This window comes from Perognathus longimembris, chromosome 25, assembly GCF_023159225.1.
Source record: "Perognathus longimembris pacificus isolate PPM17 chromosome 25, ASM2315922v1, whole genome shotgun sequence".
Classification (NCBI taxonomy): Eukaryota; Metazoa; Chordata; class Mammalia; order Rodentia; family Heteromyidae; genus Perognathus; species Perognathus longimembris.
Window position 1 is genome coordinate 2,360,346 of NC_063185.1, and position 12,829 is coordinate 2,373,174.

Below are 12,829 nucleotides of genomic sequence, written 5' to 3' on the forward strand. Positions count from 1 at the left end.
TAATCTTGCTTGCTTGAACACCTGGTTGTTGTTCTTTGCCTTTATAAGCCCTGTGTAATCACAGCTCGGGGCTTCCTCCTAACTTCCGCTGTGTTGGTGGGTAGGACGAGGCCCGAGTTGCAGCTCGCTTAAATAAAGCCTTGCCTTGCTTTTGCATTTCGGAATGTCTGAGTCTCGGTGGTCTTCTTGGTGGTGGTTTTGCGACTTGGCACAACATTTGGGGTTTCATCCGGGATAGCCCCAGAGACCCCCGAGACCCCAGACTCCAAAGGTAAGAAAATAGCGCTGTTCATTCTGTGTGTCTGTGTCTGTGTTTTGTAGTTTTGTTTTTTGTTTTGGCCAGCCGCCTGAATCTGAACCTGTAGGTAGTGAAGGACCAGCCAGAGTGGATACGCTCGTAAGGGCAGTCCTGGAGGACTTGGGGCACACCTCAAGCCCTCCACAGGGGGCTCAGGCTTCCCACTACCACACTGAACCTGAAGGAATAGACCGGGAGGCCCTTCTAACGGGCGCCCGTCCAGTCCACTCTATATTGGGGGTTGTCTGGTCTGCTCCTACACAGGAACGGGAGAGAGAGAGAGCCTCAAGACTGTGTGGTCAGCCCCCTCACAGGGGCAGGAGAGACACAGTGAGACTGTGTGGTCTACCCCCTCACAGGGGCAGGAGAGACACAGTCGAACCTGTAAGCCACGGCTCCCTAAGTCTGTCTGTAAGTGTTGTCTGGTCTTTGTGCCTGTGATTATTTTAGTGTGTTTCTTTCTTGCGCTGTGCCTGACTGACAAACGGATGATGGGGAACGTTCCTTCCACTCCCCTGCACTTGACTTTAGCTCACTGGAAAGATGTACAGGTGACAGCCCACAATCAGTCAATCAGCGAGAGTGTCCGCAAAATAGAACTCTAGGGGGACCCCCACCCAGCCTTCTTAAGCAGAAAATTGTTTGGTGTGCTAAAATATTTTACTAAGACTAAAAATGTTTTACTAAAAGTATCAACGCTTGGAAAATAAGGCTGGAGAATGCTAAAATCATTTGTTAAAGGTTTTTGTCTTAAAATGTACGGCCAATGCTTATTCTACACGCTTTAAGATCTTTTGAAAATGTATGTGTGTGTGCATGTGTGAGTGTGAACATGTTCAAGACTGCAGTATGATGCAAAACTAAGTTTAGGGCTGGGGATATAGCCTAGTGGCAAGAGTGCCTGCCTCGGATACACGAGGCCCTAGGTTCGATTCCCCAGCACCACATATGCAGAAAATGGCCAGAAGTGGCGCTGTGGCTCAAGTGGCAGAGTGCTAGCCTTGAGCGGGAAGAAGCCAGGGACAGTGCTCAGGCCCTGAGTCCAAGGCCCAGGACTGGCCAAAAAAAAAAAAAAAAAAAAACTAAGTTTAAGTTTAAATTCAAATGGTCATCAAGTTTGGGCATTACCAAATGCTTTAAAGGATTTCTCAGGGTTCTTTAATTAAAATTTAAAAAAAAAATCAGAGCTAAGTGTCAGAAATTTGGATTTAAAAGGATATATATATATATATATATATACTAATGGGGATAGAAGTAAACTCTCATTAACTCTATGTATGTAGGAAGAAATGGCAAAATGGGACAATGTTTCTCACTAATATATTGGAAAGCTGCATCGATAAGTATTTCTAATTGTAATTCTTGCATTAAGGAAAAATTCAAAGGTCTTCATGCCATGCAGGAACTGGGACTGAAGAAAAAAAAAGGCTCTTTTTTTTTTTGGCCAGTCCTGGGCCTTGGACTCAAGCCTGAGCACTGTCCCTGGCTTCCTTTTTGCTCAAGGCTAGCACTCTGCCACTTGAGCCACGGTGCGACTTCTGGCTGTTTTCTGTATATGTGGTGCTGGGGAATCGAACCCAGGGCCTCATATATACGAGGCAAGCTCTCTCACCACTAGGCCATATCCCCAGCCCCAAAAGAGGCTCTTTTGAAACAAGCAGCCCATAGGCAAAGGGCGACACCTGGTTTCAGAATGCCTGTGAGCTTCAGTTTTTCCGATGCAGATAAAAGCTAAAGTGTTGTGTTAGTGTTAAAAAGGCTTTGGAAATCAAGAATACATTTCTAGATAAGAAATTTGGAAGTAAAATTGTCCTAAATAATTATTGCAAAGTGAGAAAAGGAGAATTATGGCTACCAAAATGTTTAATTGTCTTTCCAGCTTCTTTGTAGGTTTTTTGTAACAGTTTCCAGCAGGCCCACAGAGAAGCACAGGTGATTCCTACAAGTATGTCAAGATCTAATACTGGCCCTTAATAAGTTCCAGGTAAGAGAGCATGCTTAAAAACTACTTCTGTGTGGACCACCTTGTTGCTTCTAATTGGAGTAAAGTGGCCTCTTGTAAGACTCACTGATCTGAAATCTGCGGTTCGAAGCTAGCCCGGGCAGTGAAAGGTCCCTGTGAGAGACTTGTCTCTAAGCAGCCAGCAGAGTGCTGGAAACAGAGTTGTGTGGAGCTCAAAGTGGTAGGGTGCTAGTCTTTAGCTGGAGAGCTGGGGGACAGCGCTCAGGCCCTGAGTCCAAGTACAGTGGAAAGTCACTCCTCCTGGGACAAAAGTGATGGAGCATCCAGAGGCAGTAAGCCATTGCTTGGATGGCAGAGATGGTGTCAGATCCTAGAGTCACTCCTGTTTGGCCTTTTCAAAAGTTAATCAAAGCCGGGAAGTCCTAGAAGAATAGTTCATAAGCATGCCTTTCCAATGCCCATGTCTGTCTACTGGGCAGGAACTTGCCAGTCATCTGTGATAGTGATTAGTAAGGGGAAGTTTGTCAAATGAGAGGATAGATTAAAATCTCAACCCCCACCCCCGCATTTACTCAAAGCTCTGACTGGCAGCGAGAATTTTAAGCTGATACATCTGTTTAGGAAAGAAAGCTTGTAGACCTGAGATTGTGTCCTTATTGAGATCTGTTAAAGGCCTGCAAAGGTAACTTTTTAGGTCATCAGAATTCAGGAAAAAGCTTTTACAAACTTGAATGTTAAAAGGCACAAATTTATAAACCTAAAGTCACCTATCTGGGCTTCATATTAAGAGAGGGCAAGCATTGGCTGTCTGATGCACGTAAAGAGACTGTCCTGAAAATCCTTGTGCCTAAATCAGCCAGACAAGTGAGAGTTCCTGGGAACAGATGTTAGTAGACCCAGGGCCACGAGCTTTGCCTCCTGTGCCCCAGTATTCTCAAGAAGACATGGAGTGGATAAAGAAAATTCCCATGGCCCACCAACCCCTGGACAGAGAAGGAAACAATGACTGGTGGAAAACTTGTGAAGGGAAACTTATCCTGCCACAAGGGCTGGGTAAGGGGATCCTTAAGAGAATCCACTGAGTTCCTCACATGGGAACTTGAAAAATGCAGGACTTGCTCCAACAGTCCAAAGTGAAAATTAGACAAGGAGATCAACTTATTGAAGATATTGTTAAAAATTGCAAGGCCTGTCAGCTTGCCAATGCCGCCAATCAACAGATTACTAAAGGAGCTCACCTCTGTGGGAATAGGCCAGGCGTGTATTGGGAAGTAGATTTCACAGAAATTACAAATATTTGCTAGTTTTTGTAGTGTTGTGCCAAGTCACGAAACCACCACCAAGAAGACCACCAAGACTCAGACATTCCGAAATGCAAAAGCAAGGCAAGGCTTTATTTAAGTGAGCTGCAACTCGGGCCTCGTTCTACCCACCGACACAGCGGAGGTTAGGAGGAACCCTCGAGCTGTGATTACACAGGGCTTATAAAGGCAAAAAACAAGGTTACAACAATCAGGTGTTCAAGCAAGCAAGATTAGGACACAGGTACAAATCTGATTGGCTCAGGGTTCGATTCTAAAATGGGGTTCACGTGGTAAAATGGGGCCTGACTTCAAAGTCTGGCACTTCATTTCCCCCTTTTTCTTTTTGGTACCTTGGGAGCCAATCATGGCTCCATTCTGTCCATTTCAATGGCTTCCATGTCTAGGGGATGATATAGAGATAAGGCATGGGCCAGTAGGGCTCCATGTAGTAACCAAAGGGCCTGTTACCATTTCTTACAAGTACAGTCTCTGTACCTCTGTTTTGCATGCCTCTAGTTTATCCTGCCTCATCTTCCCAAAAACAACTCTGGTCCCTCGGTTTTAAAGGAGGCTGATGGGTGAAGATCATCCATCTTCTGTAACTTCTTCAGGCTGACTCAGGGACGTTGACCTTACCTAGCCAGGAACCTATAACCTTAGTCTACTTTACCAAGGGACTGCAGGATTACTGCAAACTGAAAATTAACTTTCAGCTATACAGACTTACCATTAGCTGTATAGTGTTTAGTATCCAAATGTAAGCAACAAAATAATACATAAACTTCTCAGCTGTGCTCTAAGGGTCGGGTGGCTATACCCGTATTCCTGAGCAAGCCCAAAACTACCTAAAATAAGGGTGTCACCTCACTTTGGAGTGAGCTGCCAAAATAACATCAACACTAGCCAGGGTAGTAAGGAAAGAAGGCAAAAAGAAAATTATAACAATATTCAGTCTAATTTTCTTTTCTTGAGGTGAAGGTGAAGCGGCTGAGTTGGGTGCTTGGAGACCTCCCATGTTCCACCACGGTAGTTGTCATCCAGGGCAAAGGGGTCAGCTGGCCTGGCGTGGAAGCAATGAACCCAAGTGGTGATGCCGTCTAGGATTCCTTCCAGTGTGTCTAAGGATTTCAGTCCCCTGGTCTGAATAAATGGGGGGTAGGGACAGAAGCAGAATCATATAATGCCTTAAGTTGAGGTCACATTCTTGTGCACGAGCTGCAAATAATCGAGTTTACACAAAAATTCAGCATCATCCAAATCAGCAAGCAATTCAATCTGAAGGCTAGGGATAATGGGTGGGGGGTACCTGTACATTATTTCAAAAGGAGTAAAGCCAAGCTGATAGGGAGAATTTCTTACTCTAAGCAGAGCAAAAGGAAGGAGTGACACCCAGTCTGCGCCAGTCTCTAAGGCCAGTTTAGTTAAGGTCTCTTTTAGCACTCTGCCACTTGAGCCACAGCACCCCTTCTGGCCATTTTCTATATACTTGGTGCTGAGGAATTGAACCCAGGGCCTCATGTATACGAGGCAAGCACTCTTGCCACTAGGCCATATCCCTAGCCCTCCCTGACTTACTTTTGAGACAAAAGCCGGTCCGTTGTCCGACCCAATGGTGGATGGGAAGCCATACCTGGGTAGGATTTCTTCCAGGATCTTTTTAGCCACTACATTCGCGGTCTCATGCTTCGTTGGATAGGCTTCAACCTATCCTGAAAATGTATCTACAAAAACTAGCCAATATTTGTATCCAAATTTTCCAGGTTTAAATCTACTTCCCAATACACACCTGGCCTATCCCCACGGAGGCGAGCTCCTTTAGTAATTTGTTGATTGGCGGCATTGGCAAGCTGACAGGCCTTGCAATTTTTAACAATATCTTCAATAAGTTGATCTCCTTGTCTAATTTTCACTTTGGACTGTTGGAGCAAGTCCTGCATTTTTCAAGTTCCCATGTGAGGAACTCAGTGGATTCTCTTAAGGATCCCCTTACCCAGCCCTTGTGGCAGGATAAGTTTCCCTTCACAAGTTTTCCACCAGTCATTGTTTCCTTCTCTGTCCAGGGGTTGGTGGGCCATGGGAATTTTCTTTATCCACTCCATGTCTTCTTGAGAATACTGGGGCACAGGAGGCAAAGCTCGTGGCCCTGGGTCTACTAACATCTGTTCCCAGGAACTCTCACTTGTCTGGCTGATTTAGGCACAAGGATTTTCAGGACAGTCTCTTTACGTGCATCAGACAGCCAATGCTTGCCCTCTCTTAATATGAAGCCCAGATAGGTGACTTTAGGTTTATAAATTTGTGCCTTTTAACATTCTAGTTTGTAAAAGCTTTTTCCTGACTGGCTGGGGAACTGATTTCTGATGACCTAAAAAGTTACCTTTGCAGGCCTTTAACAGATCTCAATAAGGACACAATCTCAGGTCTACAAGCTTTCTTTCCTAAACAGATGTATCAGCTTAAAATTCTCGCTGCCAGTCAGAGCTTTGAGTAAATGCGGGGGTGGGGGTTGAGATTTTAATCTATCCTCTCATTTGACAAACTTCCCCTTACTAATCACTATCACAGATGACTGGCAAGTTCCTGCCCAGTAGACAGACATGGGCATTGGAAAGGCATGCTTATGAACTATTCTTCTAGGACTTCCCGGCTTTGATTAACTTTTGAAAAGGCCAAACAGGAGTGACTCTAGGATCTGACACCATCTCTGCCATCCAAGCAATGGCTTACTGCCTCTGGATGCTCCATCACTTTTGTCCCAGGAGGAGTGACTTTCCACTGTACTTGGACTCAGGGCCTGAGCGCTGTCCCCCAGCTCTCCAGCTAAAGACTAGCACCCTACCACTTTGAGCTCCACACAACTCTGTTTCCAGCACTCTGCTGGCTGCTTAGAGACAAGTCTCTCACAGGGACCTTTCACTGCCCGGGCTAGCTTCGAACCGCAGATTTCAGATCAGTGAGTCTTACAAGAGGCCACTTTACTCCAATTAGAAGCAACAAGGTGGTCCACACAGAAGTAGTTTTTAAGCATGCTCTCTTACCTGGAACTTATTAAGGGCCAGTATTAGATCTTGACATACTTGTAGGAATCACCTGTGCTTCTCTGTGGGCCTGCTGGAAACTGTTACAAAAAACCTACAAAGAAGCTGGAAAGACAATTAAACATTTTGGTAGCCATAATTCTCCTTTTCTCACTTTGCAATAATTATTTAGGACAATTTTACTTCCAAATTTCTTATCTAGAAATGTATTCTTGATTTCCAAAGCCTTTTTAACACTAACACAACACTTTAGCTTTTATCTGCATCGGAAAAACTGAAGCTCACAGGCATTCTGAAACCAGGTGCCGCCCTTTGCCTATGGGCTGCTTGTTTCAAAAGAGCCTCTTTTTTTTTTTTCTTCAGTCCCAGTTCCTGCATGGCATGAAGACCTTTGAATTTTTCCTTAATGCAAGAATTACAATTAGAAATACTTATCGATGCAGCTTTCCAATATATTACTGAGAAACATTGGCCCATTTTGCCATTTCTTCCTACATACATAGAGTTAATGAGAGTTTACTTCTATCCCCACTAGTTTAATACATATATATATATATATATCCTTTTAAATCCAAATTTCTGACACTTAGCTCTGATTTTTTTTTTATTTTATTTAAAGAACCCTGAGAAATCATTTAAAGCATTTGGTAATGCCCAACCTTGATGACCATTTGAATTTAAACTGAGTTTTGCATCATACTGCAGTCTTGAACATGTTCACACTCACACATGCACACACACATACATTTTCAAAAAATCTTAAAGTGCGCAGAATAAGCATCAGCCGTACATTTTAAGACAAAACCCTTTAACAAATGATTTTCGCATTCTCCACCTCATTTTCTAGGGCTTGATAGTTTTAGCAAAACATTTTTTAGTCTTAGTAAAACATTTTAGCAAACCAAACATTATCCCTAGCCTTCAGACTGAATTGCTTGCTGATTTGGATGATGCTGAATTTTTGTGAAAACTCGATTATTTGCAGCTCGTGTACAAGAATGTGACCCCAGCTTAAGGCATTATATGATTCTGCTTCTGTCCCTACCCCCCATTTATTCAGACCAGGGGACTGAAATCCTTAGACACACTGGAAGGAACCCTAGACGGCATCACCACTTGGGTTCATTGCTTCCACGCCAGGCCAGCTGACCCCTTTGCCCTGGATGACAACTACCGTGGTGGAACATGGGAGGTCTCCAAGCACCCAACTCAGCCGCTTCACCTTCACCTCAAGAAAAGAAAATTAGACTGAATATTGTTATAATTTTCTTTTTGCCTTCTTTCCTTACTACCCTGGCTAGTGTTGATGTTATTTTGGCAGCTCACTCCAAAGTGAGGTGACACCCTTATTTTAGGTAGTTTTGGGCTTGCTCAGGAATACGGGTATAGCCACCCGACCCTTAGAGCACAGCTGAGAAGTTTATGTATTATTTTGTTGCTTACATTTGGATACTAAACACTATACAGCTAATGGTAAGTCTGTATAGCTGAAAGTTAATTTTCAGTTTGCAGTAATCCTGCAGTCCCTTGGTAAAGTAGACTAAGGTTATAGGTTCCTGGCTAGGTAAGGTCAACGTCCCTGAGTCAGCCTGAAGAAGTTACAGAAGATGGATGATCTTCACCCATCAGCCCCCTTTAAAACTGAGGGACCCGAGTTGTTTTTGGGAAGATGAGGCAGGATAAACTAGAGGCATGCAAAACAGAGGTACAGAGACTGTACTTGTGAGAAATGGTGACAGGCTCTTTGGTTACTACTTTAGGCCCTATTGGCCCATGTCTTATATCTATATCATCCCCTAGACATGGAAGCCATTGAAATGGACAGAATGGAGCCATGATTGGCTCCCAAGGTACCAAAAAGAAAAAGGGGGAAATGAAGTGCCAGACTTTGAAGTCAGGCCCCATTTTACCACGTGAACCCCATTTTAGAATCGAACCCTGAGCCAGTCAGATTTGTACCTGTGTCCTAATCTTGCTTGCTTGAACACCTGATTGTTGTAACCTTGTTCTTTGCCTTTATAAGCTCTGTGTAATCACAGCTCGAGGGTTCCTCCTAACCTCCGCTGGTTTGGTGGGTAGGACGAGGCCCGAGTTCAGCTCACTTAAATAAAGCCTTGCCTTGCTTTTGCATTTCGGAATGTCTTAGTCTCAGTGGTCTTCTTGGTGGTGGTTTCGCGACTTGGCACAACAGTACAATGTCAAATAAACGCAATTATACTGAACACAGCCTTTTTGTGTCTGGTTTCTTTCACCTGAACCATGTTTTTGAGATCCATTCACATCGTTGCTCATGTTAACAAACGCTTCCAATGACAGCTGAGTAATCTCCGTGATGTGGAGAAGGCTCAGATTGAGCTGTTTCCTGTTGGAAAGGATGACTAACTCTGACCCAAGTCTGTTGTCAGTCTTCATGCAGACAGGTTTGCATTTTTGTTAAGGAAATAACCCAGAGTGGAATTTCTGGGTCCTAAAGTCTGCGTTTAGTGGGCTGGGAATATGGCCTAGTGGTAAAGTGCGCATCTTGTATACATGAAGCCCTAGGTTTGATTCCTCAGCACCACATAGATAGAAAAAGCCAGAAGTGGCACTGTGGCTCAAGTGTTAGAGTGCTAGCTAGCCTTGAGCAAAAAGAAGCCAGGGACAGTGCTCAGGCCCTGAGTTCAAGCCCCACGACTGGCAAAAAACAAAACTAAACTAAAGTCTGCGTTTAGCCTGTGTATGGTGCTGTTCCAAAAATACCAGGAAAGTTCTAGATCTTCATACACACACACACACACCATTGGGAACTGTCAATAGTATAAGAAGTGTGTGTGTGTGTGTGTGTGTGTGTGTGTGTGTGGCCATTTTCAGTACATAGATCTTGTACATAGTTAACAACCAGCTTTATCTCTGATACATCATGGGTTTGGTGCTATTGAAAATTGTACTTTGAAACCAATTTCAAATTCTGACAGTTCATTTTCAGAGAATAGGACTTAAATTGGTTCTTACAAATTGACTTTATATCTTAGGACTTGACTAAGTCAAGTTGATTTTTTTTCTAGATTTTTTGGGGGGGAAGATTTTTGTTTCATAGCATTTGTGTCTCTGCAAGTAGAGACATAACATCCTTCTGGTATTTCTATAGATTCATTCCCTCTGAATTATGAAGCTCTAGATTCCTCCCTTTCTTCTTATGGGTTGAATTCTGATCCCTCCCAGCTGTGGCAGGTTGGCCACATTATTTAGCCCCTCAGCTTGCATATCATCACTAGTGGAATGAAAGGAAATAACACCTCTCCAAGATTATCGTCAGGGAATGGTTAGTTTGACAAGTGAGATTGTAATCTGTGGGATGAAGGTTCTTCATACATAATGTGATAGTGTTTCCCGGAACTGGTGTACAGCTCTTCACCAACCCTAGCAACTTTACCTATTGCTCCGTCTGTGCCCAGGATGAGAGTATTCAGAGATAAAGCCACAGAGATGTGAGGAGGGTGGCACCCTCGTGATGGAGATTAGTACACTTATAAAAGAGGTCCCTGAAGAGATAATGAGAATAACAGAGGGAGTGACTATTCTTGATATGTATCATATGTGTGTGTGAAAATATATCAGTGACAAAGGAGGGGGGAAGAAAGTAGGAGAGTTAAGTGTGGTGTGAGTCAAATGTGTCAGATGGATGTGTGAAAACATCACTCAAAAATACGTTTTCTGTAAAATAATTTGTACATTCAAAATATTTTAGAAAATAAAGAAGGTGGTGGTGGCGGAGGAATTAAAGCTGCTGGAGAAGTCCCTGGGGCTGAGTAAGGAGAATAAATACAGCACCCAGGGCGAGGCTCAGATTCCAGTTCTTTAAACAAACAATGGTCCAAGTCTAACAGGATTGACCAGTATAGAAACTCACCTGTAAAGCAAGCCAACAAGAAGTATTTGCTGGGAAGTACTGCAGAAGAAAAAGTGGTCATTCAGCAGTGATTAGAATACAGCGTCACTCATGTAGATGGACATTCCAATAAAGAAGATATCTACACTCTGTTGAAGGATCTTAATTCATATCTTGAAGATAAAGTCTCCATTACAGGAAATAACTTTACCTTAGCAGATATCCTATTGCATTATGGGTTTCATCGCTTTATAGTTGACCTGACAGTTCAAGAAAAGGAGAAATATCTTACTGTATCCTGCTGCTTTTGTCACATTCAGCATTACCCAGTCATCAGGCAACAGCTGTCTAGTGTTGTCTTCATCAAGAACAGACTGTACACTAATTCCCACTACTATAAGATAACCCTGGTACGAAGAAACATACAGAAACATTGAAAATGTTTAATGGAAAATGTATTCTGGACCTCAGTACTAACATAAATTGATGAGTAGTCATTGTTTGTTAAAGTTTGCTTGATTGTTAAAGTACAAACTGGTGTTCAAGTACCTTATTTCTCTAGTTGAAGTTTTGCAATTTTTATGTAGAAATTGAACTGCTATCAAAAAGTTGAGATCAGGTTATAAATTACTTTGTTTTATAGATGAGATTTATTTTAATGATAGTTACAAATCAGTAACTTAATCTTAAAAATAGGTAGTCCTTTCAGTAGTTGAAATGTTTGGCTATTTATTATCCTCTCTTTCATATTTTAAAATTTATTTTCTTTTTGTGGATATCTACAGTCGTTTATTAGCCCCTCCAGTAAATTATGCCAAGAATACAGGAAGGGAAAACAGATCTATTTGTTTTCAAATATTTATGTGAACAAGTAAATGTGATTGAAAAACTAAAAATAAAATAAAATAGAAGTTTCCCGAGAGCTGTCTGGTCCCTTCTACCAGGGGAGGACACAGGAAAATATGAGCACCTAGAAATCAAGAAAGGGCCTGCCACACAGTGGATCTGCTGGGCCCTGGATTGTTTGTGCTGTACCACTTGAACCACAGAACCACTTCCAGCTTTTCCTGAGTAGTTTGATTGGAGATGAGTCTCATGGACTTTCCTGCCCATGCTGGCTTCAAACCGGGATCTTCAGATCTCAGCCTCCTGAGTAGCTAGGGTGACAAGCATGAGCCGCCAGTACCCGGTTAAGGCCTGTGAGCCTAGGTTGTGAACTTCTGAAACTCCAGAATCGTGAGGAATCAATTCCTGTTGTTGATGAGATTTCATTCAGCCTAGCAGCCTGAACCTATGAGCAGGCATGAGCAGTGATCTGTGCTTAAAGGCAACTGACAAACAATGGCTCCATGTATCTCAATATTATGTCTTATATGTCCCATAGATTATTATATGACCATTGAAAACACTAATTAATTTAAGAGGAAAAGAGGGAAGAGAGTGAAAGAAGGAGAGAGAAAAAGAGAAACTGGCTCCTCTTTTGCTTTCTTTGTCAATCATAGGCCTGGGTGCTGTCCCTGAGCTTTTTTGCTCAAGGCTGGTGCTCTACCACTTGATCCACAGCTCCATTTCCAGTTTTCTGATGGCTAATTGGAGATGAGAATCTCATGGACTTTCCTGTCTGGGCTGGCTTTGAATCATGATCCTCAGATCTCAGTCTTCTGAGTAGCTGGGATGACAGCTGTGAGCCACCAGCACCTGGCTGATTTCTCTTATGATAGTTATTCTTAGCTTCTTTGTTTCAAAGATGTCATTTAGTTGAACTTTACTATTTTCTGTCTGTTTTTCTGAACCATGGAGGGATGATCTTCATCCAATTATACATATGTATATATACACACATATACTGTATATTCATATATATGTATACACAGTATGTATGTTATATACACATATATTGCTTATGTGTTATATATACTAAATATGTATATATGTGTATATATGTTATATGCTAATATAGTATCTGTACATATAGCTACATAAATATATAATGCATATATGCATATATATTTATATCATATAGCTACATATTGTGTGCATATGCTATACATGCTCTATAGTATATACAGAGTATATACACATCCTACATAGTGTATGCACAAAGCATATAAAACATGTAGTATATGTACATAATATGTCTGTAGGTGTATAGTATATACTATATGTATATACTGCTATATACTATATAATAATGTATATACATATATAAATAAATACACATACCATAGTATTTGTACACAGTATATACATAGTATGTATAATATATAGCACATATACTCTATGTAGCATATATGTATAGCATATACTATACAGTACATATGGAATATGTATATAATATTTGTCTATATGTATATACAG

The 12,829-nt window shown here is 42.0% G+C and overlaps 1 pseudogene; it reads left to right on the forward strand.

Annotated features, from left to right (window-relative positions):
• LOC125341767 overlaps positions 1 to 11,200 on the forward strand; it is a 100,262-nt pseudogene extending 89,062 nt beyond the window's left edge.
• The last annotated feature ends 1,629 nt before the right edge of the window (positions 11,201 to 12,829 follow it).